The sequence below is a fragment of the Eschrichtius robustus genome, chromosome 1 (assembly GCF_028021215.1).
Source record: "Eschrichtius robustus isolate mEscRob2 chromosome 1, mEscRob2.pri, whole genome shotgun sequence".
Lineage (NCBI taxonomy): Eukaryota > Metazoa > Chordata > Mammalia > Artiodactyla > Eschrichtiidae > Eschrichtius > Eschrichtius robustus.
In genome coordinates this window covers 75,810,882-75,827,023 of record NC_090824.1, presented here as the reverse complement: position 1 = coordinate 75,827,023, position 16,142 = coordinate 75,810,882, and the positions used below count along the sequence as shown (strand labels likewise).

The 16,142-nt window shown below is 36.8% G+C and overlaps 1 protein-coding gene across 9 annotated transcripts in view; it reads right to left on the bottom strand.

The window, feature by feature from the left end:
- Positions 1-15,208, bottom strand: part of HNRNPC (heterogeneous nuclear ribonucleoprotein C) — a 46,308-nt gene extending 31,100 nt beyond the window's left edge. For 4 of the 9 annotated variants that reach the window (XM_068548158.1, XM_068548216.1, XM_068548225.1 and 1 more), the window contains exons 1-3: positions 15,063-15,206; positions 10,615-10,778; positions 10,260-10,285 (exon numbers count right to left, since the gene is read on the bottom strand). The gene's annotated coding sequence lies outside the window, so the exon portion shown is untranslated. Of the gene's footprint in view, positions 1-9,538; positions 10,155-10,259; positions 10,286-10,614; positions 10,779-14,385; positions 14,430-15,062 lie in introns of those variants that run through there. The other 5 variants (XM_068548188.1, XM_068548178.1, XM_068548168.1 and 2 more) reach the window with 5 other exon arrangements.
- Positions 15,209-16,142: the final 934 nt, after the last annotated feature.

Sequence of the window (16,142 nt, the reverse complement as noted above, 5' to 3'; positions counted from 1 at the left end):
AGTTTTGAAACAGTGATAATTAGTAAGATCAATCTCAACTGAGAAATCTTTCTGCATATGTCTGTACACTGAAAAGCTCCACCCTGGTTTACTTCTGAACAGGACCCAAGTTAATAACTTAAATTGTAAATGTTTAGATACACCTATTTTTAAAAAAACATTTTTTTAACTAAAAAGGTAGATACAAAGGTACCTGTTCCCACAGTCATGCCACGCCAACCGTGACCAAACTATGTTTAAAGTAATGACTAACCTTGAGATGAGAACTTCCTAAATAACATAATACAAAAAAAAAATCCCCGTACTAAAATATACCATAAATAAAAAGCAAAAAACTGATGAAATGTATGCAATACATATTTGTCCACAATTCAAGTTCTTAACACTGTATATAAAAATATAAAAATAAACACATCCTAATGGTTAAGAGCTCAGAGGCTTTGGAGTCAGACCTGTTGCAATTTCAAACTCAACCACTTCTGGTATGCATTTCCCTCTGGAAAGCCAACCCCTTCAAACACCAGATTCTTTAATCATAAAATGAGTACTGTTGATAGTACTTGTCTCATAGGATAAGTATGAATGAGGTGTAAGTGAAGTAAGGTAAAGAAAACAATGAACATAGTGCCTGGCACACAGCAAGTGCAGCTGCAGCAGCTGCTCCTACTACTACATCATTTACTATTATTGGTACATACCAACAAAAAATGGGACAATGACAGAAAGACACAAAAGATGATTAACAAATAATACTAAAGGTCTATGGAGATTAGCAAGAAAAATCAGTATCACCATAAAGGAGACAAAAATTAAACCAAACATTCTACCTACCAAACAAGTAAAAACATTTTAAATTGAAATGGTCACTTCCATACATTATTTCTGACAGTATGAACTGGTAACCATATTTTCAGAAAACTACTGGACTATTTTATCAAAAACCTTAAAATTGTGCATGTTCTTTAAAAACAAAACAAAATACCCAAAAAACAAAACCTGTGCATGTTCTTTGACTCAGTAATCTCACTTTGAGAACTCATCTGAAGGAATCAAGGATGTGGACATATTAACAGTGAAAAATGAGAAAACAAGTTCATAATACTAAGAGACTGACTAAATGAATTTCAGTACATCAGTCTAACTGGATACAAGCAGCAACATTTCAAAATAACTTATTGACACCAAGAGATATTTAAGATGTTAAGGAGCATACACAATATACAAGTTATCTAAAAGATTATACACTGAAGTGTTAGACACCTCAGGATGTGGCAAGATTGTGAGGTTTTAAAATACTCTTTTTTTCATTCTTTAATACCGTATTAGTTTCATAATTCTTTCATTCTGTAAAGACAGCTTCTTCATCCACCCTGGAATTTAATGACTACAATATATGGCTTGGCCGAAAGTCAGCAAAGCTTTTCTATAAACCCCGTAACAGAAGTTAGAAAAGTTGTGTGCTTCCCTTCCTCAAGAGCAATTCAGAACTATGTAAAAATCAAGGAAATGGGCATCTCTAGGACAACAAAACTTTCACTGGATATTGCATTCCATAATTTGGGGTCTCTCATTCAATGGCAGTCCTAACAGACATAGATATTGGGTATAATTCCCTGTGCTATACAGTAAATCCTTGTTGTTTTATTTTATGTATAGTAGTTTCTATCTGTTAATCCCATACTCCTAACTTGACCCCTTCCCCCTCATTAAATGTTAAGTTACCTCTATTCTGAGTGTTACATCACACTTAAGGGGGTGGGGGGGGGGGAAGACAGCATTTTAGAACCCAACATACTCTTAACTAGAGCAGCTTCTATACAGTAAAACTCCCCATCAACAAACATCTATTTACTCTGGGAACATTTTAAGCCATTTGAAAAAGAAATTTCCTGAATCTGTTGAGTATCAAACAAGCATTAGGAATATGTAAGAGAATGCTTTTCATAGGAAAAGAATTAAGATTAACATTTCAAAATTACTTCAATAAGGTCAATAAATCTTGAATGTTTTCAGCAAAAAGCACTGAAAGAAAAAGCAAACATGGCAATCTAAGTGAAAAATAGAAATTCATTATTCTATACTAGCTTAAGTGGCATTGCCATTTATCCAGCCTGCCTGTTGGAAATTACTTGATTTTTAATTCTATTTGTAATTTAGGAAGAGTCATTCAAATTTTGCACATATAATGGTCATTTTAAATACTGCATTATTTCAAATTTATGTAAAACATGGCTACTCTATGACCCTCAACTCTGCTCCCCAAACATCAAAAACATTCTTGCCAGAAACTTTACCAAAATTTCCAACTCCCAAGCAAGCAATAAAAAGGAGTGAAAGGATAGGGCATGAAATTCTGTATTTCTAAGAAGCTTCCAGAAGATGATGATGATGATGATGATGATATGCTGTTGCTGTAGCACAGACCATATTCTGAATAGCAAGGGTCAACAATATTTATTCATAAGACTTCACTTCTTTATTATCTTGTAGAAAGCTTCAGTTTTATCAGTAAACTCAAACTGAGCATTGAGTTACAACAAATACACTTTTAAAAGTCTCCCCAGGAAACACGTTAGGAAAAACATCAAGATTTTTCAGATTTTACAAAGATAATACTGTGGTTTTCCTATGTAACACCCAACGGGATCTGGGAAAGCATCCAGCTATCAAATAAAATACATTAATATTTCTGCATTAATACATATGCATAGTCACTAAATGTAACACAGATTATAAATAATGTCATGTCAATTTAAGTCAGGTTTTGTCATCAAATGAGCATCAAACTGATGAGAAATCTTTGTTGTCATAGATTTCTGAATTGTGAACAAAAGATTTCACAAGTGCAGCAAAATAATTTTTTATAAGAAAATAAATTTTAATAAGGAAACCCGACTTAAAGTTACTACATCATTCTCCATCACTCAGATCCAAGCAGTTAAAATTTAGAATTATTCCTAGTTTCAGAATTTAATAGTACAATGTATATGAAATATAGTGGAATCCCATCTTTTGCTATCCTGAAAACTCAATTTTATCACACATGAGGATAATCATACCAAGATTCTCCTTCAAAAAATTTTTTACACTTATCTCTAATAAACAGAACTTCCCAAATTCTAGGAAGAACTAAGCAAAGCATAACATGTAAGCAAAAAACAATCATCCACATTGCCATTCCTGCAGAAATAAAACACAACTGGAGAATGCCTTGTTCAGTCCTCAGAGTAGTATTTTAGGGTCTTAAAATATATTTAATCTATTACATGTTTTTGCATGGTAACGACTGTGGTTATTTTTAAAGCCCTTATCTTTAAAGAGACACTGAAATAGCTAAAGATGAAATATATCAAATATTTATTTACTTCAAAACAACAGGAGGGGAAGGGATTGGATGCAGGTATAGATGAAACAAGATCACTCAAGAATTGCTAAAGCTGGACAAGTTCATAGAGACTGATTATACTATTCTCTTTTTTGCATATGTTCGAATTTTTTCCACAATAAAATTAAGATAGCACTGAATATATGCATATATACACATATATACATATCTGAGAAAAAGAATTACACGTGAATCTCAAACTATACACAGAAATATAATCAACCTGGTAGCACCTCTATAAATATTCTTACTCTTCAATTTATACTTATCAAACACCAAGAACACTTAAATTTCAGGGTCAAACCCTGAAACACAAGCAAAAGATCCAAGTAATTCACAAAACTAGAAGTTAATTATTAGTGGTCACTTACATTGCCAATAAGTAGATAAACTGTTTTCACCTTTCTGGAGAGCAACCCAGATTGAAAGTTTTTAAAACATTCATGCTCTTGAATAATTGTACTTCTGGAGCATAAGTCTAAGAAAATAACCAAGGGTATTGACAAAATCTTAGTTGTAAGACTTCAATTGTTTATAAAAATTGTTTGTAAAAGGGAAAATTGGGGGAAAACCTAAGGGCCCAACAATAGAATACTGGTTAAGTAAAATATTGTACAATTATGCAATGTAATACTATGTAGTTATGAAAATTTTTAGCAGAGCTGTTATCTAATATTTTATGTTATGTTTGTGTTGCAGAAAAAAATTAATACTTAAATGTACATGCCATATGTAGGACATTACTTTTTCAAACGCCTACATATGCAAAAAAAGTCTAAAAGGACACATCAAAACCTTTTATTTTGTATGGTTAAGTATGTCTTTTTTGAGGGGCCTGCATTACATTTTCTAAATGTTATGTGAGCATATACTGCTTAATTTGGATTAAACCTAAAATAAAGATGGGGGTATCTTCTCTTAAAAATCCACATCAATCTTAAGTCATTTGATTAGTCTTCCTCTTTAATTTCGGTAAAACTACATCTTAAACAGCACAAATAACTGTAATTCCAACATAAGAAGCCAACAAACTTTCAAGGACAAGGGAAAATTTTTCTTTAGAAAGCACACTTTGCTACCTCAATTTTAGCCATTAAGTTTTTTAAAGTTATCACAAAACCACTTAGGTGAAGATGACTATATATTTAAAGGATTAATATAAGGAATTATAGCACACTATGAATGGTTACATCATTTTCAGAATACAGAATTTTAATTAGAAGGCTAAGGGAAAATTTTCATTTAACATGTATTCTACTAAACTATTCCGAAATTTCATTCCAGACTAGTTAGAAAAGCCTAAGACTGGTTCAATGAACTTCCAGGGAGTTATATTAGTTCTGAAATCAACTCAAAAGCTGTAGGTTAATCTAAATAAGAAGCAGGAAGAATATTTCAGACTGGTGAAATTGGAATCAGTTTAGGTAGGAAGAAAAACTCAGATGTCCTTTAATCTGCTATGGCTACCTCTTAAAGACAGCGATGCACTCCCACTGGAGAATAAATTTTTAAAAAATGATAAAGTTCTTCCAAATTTTGATTACAGCTCCATCACAGGCAACACAGCAGCCTATGCCCTCAAATGCTAATATGACTCATTCCATCACAGCCAAACATATCTTAAGGCTGTTTTTACAACTTAACTATAAAAACTGCTTACTAAACTTCTACTACACAGGCCATAGTTATGCTATTTATACGCAGACACAAAATCCGAAGAGTTGAAGTATACCTACGACAAGGAGTTTGAAGTTTTTTAATTAGAAGCAAAATAATGCTGGGTTGCTCATTAAGCCTTTGAGCACACAAAGCAAAAGTTTTCTCCTAACCCTCCTAAATCCCTCTCCCTTGTCCAGAAGTAATCGATCAATGTTGTTTCGCGTGTATCTTTCCAAATATTTCTCTATATCTTTACATAGTAGAAAATAAACTTCTATAATATGTGAGTTGATGAAAAGAGCTAAAGAGTATTTAGAAGGCTAAGTGAGAGAAAACAGCACTGAGGCAGTGGCTTTTGAGTAAGAACCTAAACGAACTGAGGAACCCAACCTTCTCAATGTCTAGGGGAAGAAAATTCCAAGGAAAGGCTTTGAGGTAGGAACATCTAGTATGTTCAAGTCTCAGTAAGGAGGCCAGTGTGGCTGGAGCAGAGTAGTATATCATTAACACGGGAGGAGAGGCACAACAGATCACATAGGGCATCTTGTAAATCACAGCAAAATTTTGACTTCAACACTGAAATAGCCAGCTATTAAGTTTCAAGAAGGAAACTACTCAGGCAATACATTTTTCAAGCATTACATTTCAATAGGATCGATCTAGTTACACATTGGTGTAGAGGGGCAAAAGAAACATAAACCTATTGCAATAATGCGCAAGACAAATGATGGCTTGAAACTGGATCAGGCCATAGCAGGATGGGTGGAGAATTCTTGTTATATTTTAAAGGCAGAGATGACAGCATTTTCTACAATGCCAAAGGTGAGGTATGAGAGGGAAAAAAAGTCAAGGATGGCTAACCAAAGTCTGGCCTAACTGACAAGAAAACTGGAGTTTCATTAACTGAAATGGGCAACACTGCAGAAGAAACTGGTCTGAGGGAAGAACAGCAGGAGCCCAGTTTCGTACTTTTAAATTGATATACTTAACATTCAAGAGTTGTCAGGAAGGTAACTGGACAGATGACAGTATGTCATTCAAAAGAGAAGTCCGGGCTGGTGATAGATGTGTGGGAATCATCAGTTTACAGATAGTATATAAAATCATAGAACTGATGAAATGACCCAGGAAGTGTGAATAGAAAAGTGGAAGAGCTGAACCACAGAGCACTCCAGCTGAGTGGCAGAAGGAATAGCCAAAAAAAGAATAAAAACCTGGAAGTTAAGTAAAAAAATGTTTTAAGGAAGAAAGTGGCTCGACTGGTTAAATCACACCAACAGGTCAAATGTGATTGATAAGGACTGAAAAAGAACCACTGGATTTAGTAACATCCCTCTGGGTTACATATTTTTTAAAACCATAAATAATACAATTATTTATTTTTTCTCCCCACGGAAACTCACTTCTAAATATGTTTACTTCCCTAAAGAATGCTGTCACATCCGAAGAGTCCATAAAATTATACTACAAAGCTACATCTACCTAAACAATTACCTTGGATACTTCATGCTATTTAAACTGTTGTGAGTTGAACAACAAAATATTTAACAATGACATTTAGCTTCAAACTTGCTAAAAATAGAAATCCAGAGCAGTTTATTTTTTCTTTTTTGGCACTTAAACCAAATTAAAGATTTGTTTTCCTAGAATACTTCACATGTCAAATAAAGCACAGTCTGTCTAGTATGACTAAGAGTTGAAATCTGCAGGCTTAACTGCCTGGGTTGAATCCATGCCTCACCATCTATTAGGTGTCTAACTTTGGGCAAATTATTTAAATTCTGTGCTTCAACAGTTTCATCTCCAAAACGTGAAAGACATTAATATTTACATAAGGTTATGGTGATGATTAAGTTAACACAAGAACTTTGAACAGTGGTGGACACACGGTAAAGTGTCCAGATTATTACTTCCAAAAGGAAGAAATTCAAGTTTTTCTACTTCATTTTTCCTTTCAAACAGGAAAGCTATTATGTCAAGTCTGACCCAACAGGGGTGATACAGTAATAACTAGTAACTTCCTAAAGCCTAACTAACCTGTCCTCTTCAAACTCATTACATTTGCTCATTAATATACGCAAAGAAATCTCATTCGGAAAAACCAGGGCAAGTGCCCTTAGGCCTGGGATTACTACTTTCTTCAAGAGATGAATAGATAGTGGCCTACTATAACAGGTCTTCTAACTTATTTAGTCCTAATTGCACTTAGTCCTCATTACTAACATTCCCTACACAACAGCCTGAAGGAAATTCCAAGAAAGTAATCAGATCTCTCCAATCTCCAAAGTCCTTCAACAGATTCCTATTGTGCCCAAGACAATCTAGATCTTAAACATGGACCTTTTAAGGACCTGTACACTATGCTTGATACTTGCCTACTTTTCCAACTTCATCTGTTACTCTATGCATTCTTGTTGACTATTCTCCAGTAGTATTTCTTGCTCTAGAGGCCAAGATTTCCCCCCAATATCTGTGCTTTCAGGTAAGATCATCTACTTCCAGACCTCAATTTCAACATCAGTTCCTTTAAGGTCTCTTTGCTAGCAGCACCCTCCCACCTCCATATTCTAAATTTGGTTCCCTTAAATACCATCTCACTCTGTTCTTTTCCTTCAAGGATCTAAACTGTGAAAGTGCTATTCACTTTATTTCTCCCCTCAATGTCTATAATATTCAAGAGGACAGGAGACAGTATGTTTTGCTCATCTGTATGTGCCCAAGTCTAACAGTGATTTTCAGAATGAGCACTCAAATGTTTAACGAACAAACATCTCCAACTTGAAACCTGGGAGTCATGCCAAATCCCTCACTCTTCCTATCACAGCCACCACCACATCCTCCTAAATTTACCCCCTTCTAACCCGAATACCATTGCTTTTGGCCAGGCCAGGTCATTATTCTCCCTTCTATTTTAGTATCTTCCTTATTTATCACCTACTCCAATCTTACTCGCCTCTATGCCATTTCCACACTGCTACCAGATGACATTTCTAAAAATGAAAATCTGATGTCACTCCCCAGTTTAGAATCTTTCAATAGTTCACCACTGGTTTCTGGATAAAATACAAACTTATTAGCACGGCATTAAAATTTTTATAACCTGGCCTTAACTCTCTAACAGGATTCAGTTCAGCTCCCTTTCTCTTAAAAGCACTTCCTGACCTCTTAAAAGAGTCAGTTAGGTACCCACCTTTGCATGGCTCTAGTCTCTGTACCCACCTGTATCACATGGTGACATTATCTCATCCATCTGTCTCCCTCACAAGGTTTTGAGTCCCTGAAGAACTATTATACCTTTTTGCACCCCCAAAATCAGAAGAACATGACCCATAAAATAATGGATTTACAAAATTAAGAAACAAATTAAACTGAACCTATAGTGAACAACAGCCACACAATGACAGTAACAGAAACAGAGAGGTAGAAACAGCTTTCATACAAAAGAGGGTATCAGTAAAACTTGGACCTATAAAAGAAAATTTTCCATTCCTCTTCCAGATAACCTCAGGACATTTTACTTAACTTTCTCCCATTCCGTTTTCCTTTGAGGTTGCCTTCAGTGTTCACTTTAGATTTTACTCTTTCAGAATGAGTAAGGGAAGGGGTCAAGAATGTGATTTGCCCTAGAACCCACAGAACTAAATATACCTTTAAAAATCACTCCACTTCTCCTCCCTGCCCCAGCCCAGCTCAAAATCTATTAAAGCAACTCTAAAGTGAGTTATCAAAATATTCCACTGCTGTCAGTAAACCACTACAGGTTGCTAATATTCTCAACTCTTTGGCTATTCACATCCTTATTAATCTCTGCATTTTTCTTGTGAATAGACCAGATTCATTCTTTATTACCCTTGGGAACACAGTGGATTCCCCAATACCTAGCTGGGCCACAAGTCATCACTGAAAAAGAGGTCACTCCTCGATCTTTCCTGATTTGGACACAGAGATGATACAGATTTTCCTGCTTTCTGAGGTTAAAAAGTCTGCTTATCTTTTTCCTTTTAAAAAAACCTTCCAGTGAGATAGCATTTCAGTACCACAGCATGCGTCTTGTGGTTTGATTCACATTAAATTTTAATGATAAAAAACAGTCTAAACAGAATACAATCCAAAATTGTTGTCACAGACCCAAGGAAGATAACTCTAAATGACAGAAAATTTTTGCTGATTTGCAATAATCTAAGAAAAAGTACCACCTACTACGTCTGTCTTGTTGCTAATCATTAAAACAAGTCGTCTTCATTCTAAAGTATATGCGAACTTCAGCTGCTCTTTCCATTTGTGAAAAACTCTCAGCAAGCCCCAGTTTGACACTCATAATTCCATTAGTTTACAAAACCCTGAAGTGGTCTCCCTTAGGAAACATCTCTTGAGATACGCACAAAAGCCTTAACCCAAACATTTCCAGGTAGAAGCTATCACCTACACCACATCAACTAAACTGAAACCAGTGTATTTCCTAGTCTTTCCAATGAAACCAAGTGGACCTCACACCTCTTACCATCACCCAGGAAGGGTGTGCATCTGTTCCGAAGGCCCCCCTGGCTCCAGGTCATCCTGGCTGCTGCTGCTCCAGGCTGGGCATCCATGTTGCTGCAGCTTGTGGTTTGTGAGGGGTAGTGTACAGGAAAAGCAGGATGGGATTTCAAGGGAAACAGGAGGGAGATGGCTTTCTGGGAAAATGCCATCACCAACTTAGGTGTTAAGTAGTACCACACACATTTTATTGCAGCACAGTTTAAAAATTTAACAAATGAAAGATTAAAAATAAAAAAACAAAAATAAAAAAATTAAAAATACAGACGACGTCCAGAGATGCTCTAAAACAGTTAAGTTAAAGATCAGGAAAAATAAGGTCACAGACTTAACAGCCAGTAAAATTCTTTCGAGCGTGGGGAAGGGGATGAGGGCGGGGGGGAGGGGAGGGGTTGGGAGAGAAAAGGTTTATGTGATCAATCCACTTAAAAATGCTAATGCCTTCACTTTCTCTCCCAAGATGCAAAACTCCAAAGTCAATCAGGAGGCCGGAGAAATTCTTATGAACATTCAGAAAAACTCGATTTTAATCCGGTTAAAAATCATCACTGTCATTATCATCATCATCATCACCATCATTAAGTATAATAATAAATAATAATAGTAACTAGTAACAACAATAAAAAGGAAATCAGCGGAAAGTCAGGAAAAATGTAAAAAAAAAATTGGAATAACTTACTGTAGCTGAAGATCAAAAAAATCTCACTGTAAAAAAACAAAAATAAAAATAGCCCAGATTAGAAAAACGGGAGGTGCAAAAATGTCAAGTCAGTAAAGTTCATTTCTTTTCTCTTTCCAAAAGCAGTTTCCACAAAAACCGCAAGGGTAAAGTTCTCAGTAGCAGACAAGCAAAGCCCTTTCCACATCATCAATCAAACTTAAAAATACACGAGGAAGTAGAGAGGTCAGTTTATGAGAGGCTAAAAGGCTCCTCCTCCTCCTACCCAACTGCTGCAGAAAAAATAGAAATAGAAATTTAAAAATTACATCTTAAATCCAAGTCCCGTTTTTGGAAACAATTAAAAAAAAAACACCTGTAAATTTGCCGTAGTGCACACCAAGTTGCATCATTATGTTTAAAATGTCTTTATAAAATCAGTTTTGGAATGGGAATGTGTGTGTTCTGGAAGGGTGGGGAAGGGAGGTTAAAAATCAAAGCTGAGCTCCAGTGAGTAGGGATGGGGTTCGCCTTGCTGCCCTGTGAAAGGAGAAGGGACAGATTGAGTCAGAGTTCCTCAGAAATGTTGTGCCCTAAACCCCCAAGACAGAAACATCTGTCCATTGCATCTAACACATTTTGGTAAAGCATACATCCCACTGGGATGGGGAGAGCTTCTATAGAATCATCGCCTCTACCAGTGACTGTCTTCACAATTCTTCAATGTCAGCAGGTGCCTAAAGTTAACTAAATATGCACCTGTATTCCCTTAAGGGTCTCAAAAAAAGGTTCACATTCGAACATTCAATTTGATAATCAGCAGTTTGGGCAAAGAAAATATAGAAAAACCATGTCAGCAGAGATGAAGAAGTGAGCAAATGTCTAACATCAAGATTATGAAGCAGATTCGTGGGTTTTAAGTCCATGTAGCTTTTACTCTGATACAAACTGAAGGGGAATGGTCTACCCTGAAAACACATACTAGAGATGACATCTAGTTTCAAAACCAATGAGTGGTCAAACCAAAAGACCTGACAGAACTTTCCCCCCTATCAGGGCGAAAGATGATTTAAATAAGGAGCACATTAACCCCCTCAATAACAGAATGAAAAAAAATCAAATGAAGGAAAAAAGACTATTATGGCTAGTGAATATTTAATGTCATAAAACAGGTGAAAAGTAAATTATGGTCCTTAAATAATTTATTTCTGTGGTCCCACTGTTTATAAACTAGAACATACAGCTAATTCCAAGATAGGAATTCTAAGAATCTGATACATAATACCACCTTGACAGACTGGGTGTTTCATCAGCTACAACAAGATTTGCAATTAGATTGCAGGTCTTTGAGCAAGTAAGAATGATCATACTTGCATTTCAATATCCAGTCATGAGAGTTTATTCTTCTTTTCAAATGTCAGTAAACTAAAAAATTTTAAGCTGCGCTTTTAAAAAGTGTTGCCTGAGTCAATTACATGTGAATGATGACAGCAACAGGTACTATAACTCTAAAATTATAACTGTAGATTTTTTAGTAGTAGCAGACCAGTTTAGGCATGACATGTAAGTTACTTTTATGCTTAGACTGATGTGTTAAATTGTACAAAATGTTAAACTAAATGTACATAGAAAACGTACATTATTTGAATGTTATCTCCTCTGAGTAACTGTTAGGGATGTTCAGTTATGGTGAAACATTCAATTTTCGTCTTTGGAGTCACAGCCTGAACCTGGTACTGAAAAATTTCAGGATATGTTATGTAACTGTGGCTCATCTACAAACAAATCCTTTGCACCAGCGTTACAAGACATAAGCTTAAAAAGCAGCAACTAATGTGAAAACATTTACATCTTTCAAAATCAAGAAGCTGTCTCCCAAGCTGTTAAGTTGATGAGCTACCACTCATAAAAATGACCAACTAACTTTAGCACCTAACTGTAATCTTTGCAATGAACAGTATACCTAGTTTATACTTTGTCAAATCTCTGGGAGATCTGGATCCTTCTTCTAAAGGGGTATTCTCAAAGTAAGGGCTGCCAACCAACATCACGTGGCACTTATTCGAAATGCAAATTAGCAGGGCCTACCCCAGACTTACTTAATTAGAAAGTGGTGGTGGAGAGCCCAGCAATCTGTTTTAACCAGCCCTCTGGCTGATTCTAATGTCTGCTCATGTTTAAGAACTACTGTGTAGAGTTTAATAAGGAATCTCTATCCTCTAGTTAAGATCGATATAAAATAAAATCAAGAACATTATATCATAGTAAATGCTATACTATACTATAAAACCCTATAGTAATCCTCTTCCCCTTTATAAACCCCAGATTTCCAATATCTAAGAGAACACATGCAGTTGTCACACCAAAGTCAATTCTCTAGTAAATCTATTATGTACAAAACCTTAAACTTCCCTAATCCCAATGAGAATGAATGAGTACATATTAAGTATGAGCACATAATGCTCCTCAAAGATAACAACTAATAAAACTACTTGAAGACAGATACTGTTAAGGCAGTTACCAGTAATTACTAATATACAAAAACTACTGTCAATAATAAAACTGTTTCTGTACACTTTTAAGCCTTCTGGCAACAAATGACTTGAGTTACAGAAAGTAGAAATTAAAACAGGTAAGATGTATAAGCCCCCTTATAAGTATAAAACTGCTTTCCAGAACGTTTAACTGATTTGCCTGTCAGGTAATAACCAACAGGGCGGGAAAAATCCAGTTCTCTTTTAACTCCTAGGTCAAGGTTCTTTCAACCGTCACACTCCCCACTTAACATCTCACACATTCACCAGTTAATATAATCAATCTTTAAGATTAGAATTACTAGCTATTCCGGAGTTTATTCCTAGCTTGTTTCTAACAGCAATTCCATCCAAAACAAGGTCCAACGCTATGTGAAACCCTCTAGAGACCTAATCACAAATAATAAGGTGTGTTTACAAAGGAACAGCAAACACCACCAGGCACTCCCGAGGCATGAGCATGGGAAACACAAAAAGGTCAGAAGACCTGTAACTTAGTCAACCTTCTTAAATCCTTCCTCTCTCCAACCAACATGTAAATGTTACTAATGCCTATCTATTTGAAATCAAATCTAGAATTGTTTCAGATATTAATTTTGTGGCCAAATCATTCCAGATGAATATTAAATCAAAGGAAGTGTTACCTTGGTACATGCTGATCCTAAGGAATCCATATTTCTAACATCTCAAGGAAAGAAAAGTGCCCTTCAGTTAATTTCAATTCCCATCAATAGCTGTTCTTAAATACTAATTTCTTACATTTCTCATTATTTGCCAACAATATATTTATTAGGTGTATGGTTTCCTAAATTCCCAGTCACTGCCCTTATCTAACAGTTCTGCACTTAACCTTAGTTTTAAGTCCATGTAATAATATACTTAAGTTTTTTTTTTTTTTTTTTTAAAGGCAATGCTTTTGATCCCTAATTACAATACCTACATGGTGAGGGGTCAACAAATGCATAGCTATGTAGAATAAGAGTACTTTTAGTTTCTATCAAACAGGCTTCCTACGGCGTGAATTTACCCCACAGTATTGGTTTAAACTGTACTTAATAATACTACTTTTTGTGACAGTAACACATTATGAAAAATAAAATCAACTAAATCTTAGACAAGGATTAAAAAAAGCGATTTCTTGGATAAGTGAATGTGATACTACTTAGAAACCTATGTAATTTCTACAAACTTAGCAAAAAACTTTAGTAAGTTTCAGGACCTAGCAAGTAATAAGCACTGTAATACTTACTTTAAAAAAGCATATAGTTATGCATTTTTGCCTAAGTTGGGATGGTCTGGAAAATTAATGCCAGAATAACCTGAAAGTAAAACTTTATCATCTTAGGACGTTACATTAATAATAAACTCAATTCTCGTAATTTAACATTTTCCCAAGATAGTTTGGGAATTTCCAGTTACCACTAGTGTTGTTGTAATTAGGTTCTTGTAAAGATTCAAATATAGTAATTTTAATACCTACTATTCCAATAGGTAAAGCCACTTGACTTAAGCTGGTGGCCAAATTCCTTACTAGTTCTGCTACTGATTTAATACGACCCTGGCAATCAACACTCACGCCTCGGTTCCTTTCTGAGAAAGATAGTAATACCTACCTCAACAAGTTCCACTAACTTATATATTTGAAGTGATTTGTAACCTGCAGATAAAAAGCCACCTTTATTACTGTTAATATGTAAATGAGATTACAATTTTAAAAAAATTGAAAACTATTTCGAGGTCCATCATTTCTTCAGAAAGGAGTAAAATAAAATAAAATAATCAGTAAAATATTAAATCTATTGTTATAATATTTACTATTCTTAAACCCTGAGGTACCCTCCAGAATTGAGAAGCTTGCGGTACAATAAATATCTGCTCGATAACCCTTCCCCACCCCCCGCCCAATATTTAAATTTAACAGGAGGCATCCGCACTACATTAACTTGAACTACATTAATGAGCATCTCGATCGTCCCTTTCGTCATCTCTCTTAGAAGTCTTCATGGCCATAGAAAATGAAAGGACAGCATCCGTTAACGCAGGAGAGCGAAAAAGAAAAGGGACATTTTCCCTGCCGATTGTGGCCTAGAGGACACTAGGTTAAAAATCTACGCAAGGGCTGAGGCCTGTAAAACCCTCTCGCGCGTAAGATCTAATCCCCCAAAGCAAATAAAATAAATGGGGGCCTACGTACTCTACCGAGCAAAGGGTTCCCTCGTCTTCTCTCCCACACCCCCTCGCGTCCCCCGAGGAACCCAGCGCCTCCCCAGCTTTCGCCCCCTCCACTTACCAGGAGGGGGAAGGGAGAAGAGATTCGATTCTGAATCTCCTACTCCCAGGTTCTACGAGGAGAAGCCGACTGCTGCTCGACGTCCGCAACGCGGCCGCAACAGCTCAACCTTCGCCTCTTCACAAAATGGCCCCCGCGTCTCCTCTGCCGCCGAGGCGAAGGCCTAACCCCCGCCCCACTCCTGGGAATCCTCCTATTGGCTGCGACTTTTCTCGCTCCCGCTTCTAATTAGACAGTTTTACAGCTCCTCACAATTCTATCCAATCACAATTAGTAGTGGGTTAGACTAATCTAGCGAATTTCCACATGCGTGAGAGAAACTAGTTTGTAACTGGTCATTTTTCCTGTCATTTATCGCCTGAGAAATGCTTATTGGCCACTGTACCTGACGAAGCTCTGGGTGGAAACCTGCCTTTGTACCGCGCACCGCTTCACATCCGGGTATCCGGAAGGTCTGATTGGCGGCCGCGGGATCCTATCTGTGCTCCTCAGAGCGCCTAGTAGAAGGCCCGCCCGGATCTCGGAATTCCCGCGGCGGAGGGGGGGAAGGGCGGGGAAAGATTGCTGGGTTTTGTTTGCTAGCGGCTGGAAGGATCCGCCCTAGCCCCGGGCATAGGTAAAAGGAAAAGCTCCAAGTTAGTTCTCTGTCCTGCGGTGTGGATAAAGAAAACACTTTTCTTAGAGTGGGGAGGGAGCTCTAAAGACCAGAAAACTAACCAGCCCTGCAGTTTTTCCAACCCTAGAGCTCCTTCCTGGACAACACTTCTCAGCCTGTCAAGCCCTTCTTCAGACAACCCATATCTCGGCCAAAACAACTGACTTCCTTACCTCTCCACCACAAAAGGTAAAGAAAGTCCAAAATGCTGGCCTGCCATATACTACAGCACCCATCCTCTGGCCCCAAATCATCTCACTTGCTAATACCCTACATGTCAACCAAATTGGCTTATCCGGCTAGCTCTGCCCTGCCCGTCCCCAAAATCGGGTCCCTTAATTCCCCTCACCCTGAAATGGCCCGTCCCCCACCTACTGGCATCGTCTGCACTGCAGTCCCTCTGGTTGTATTATAGCAGCCATGCA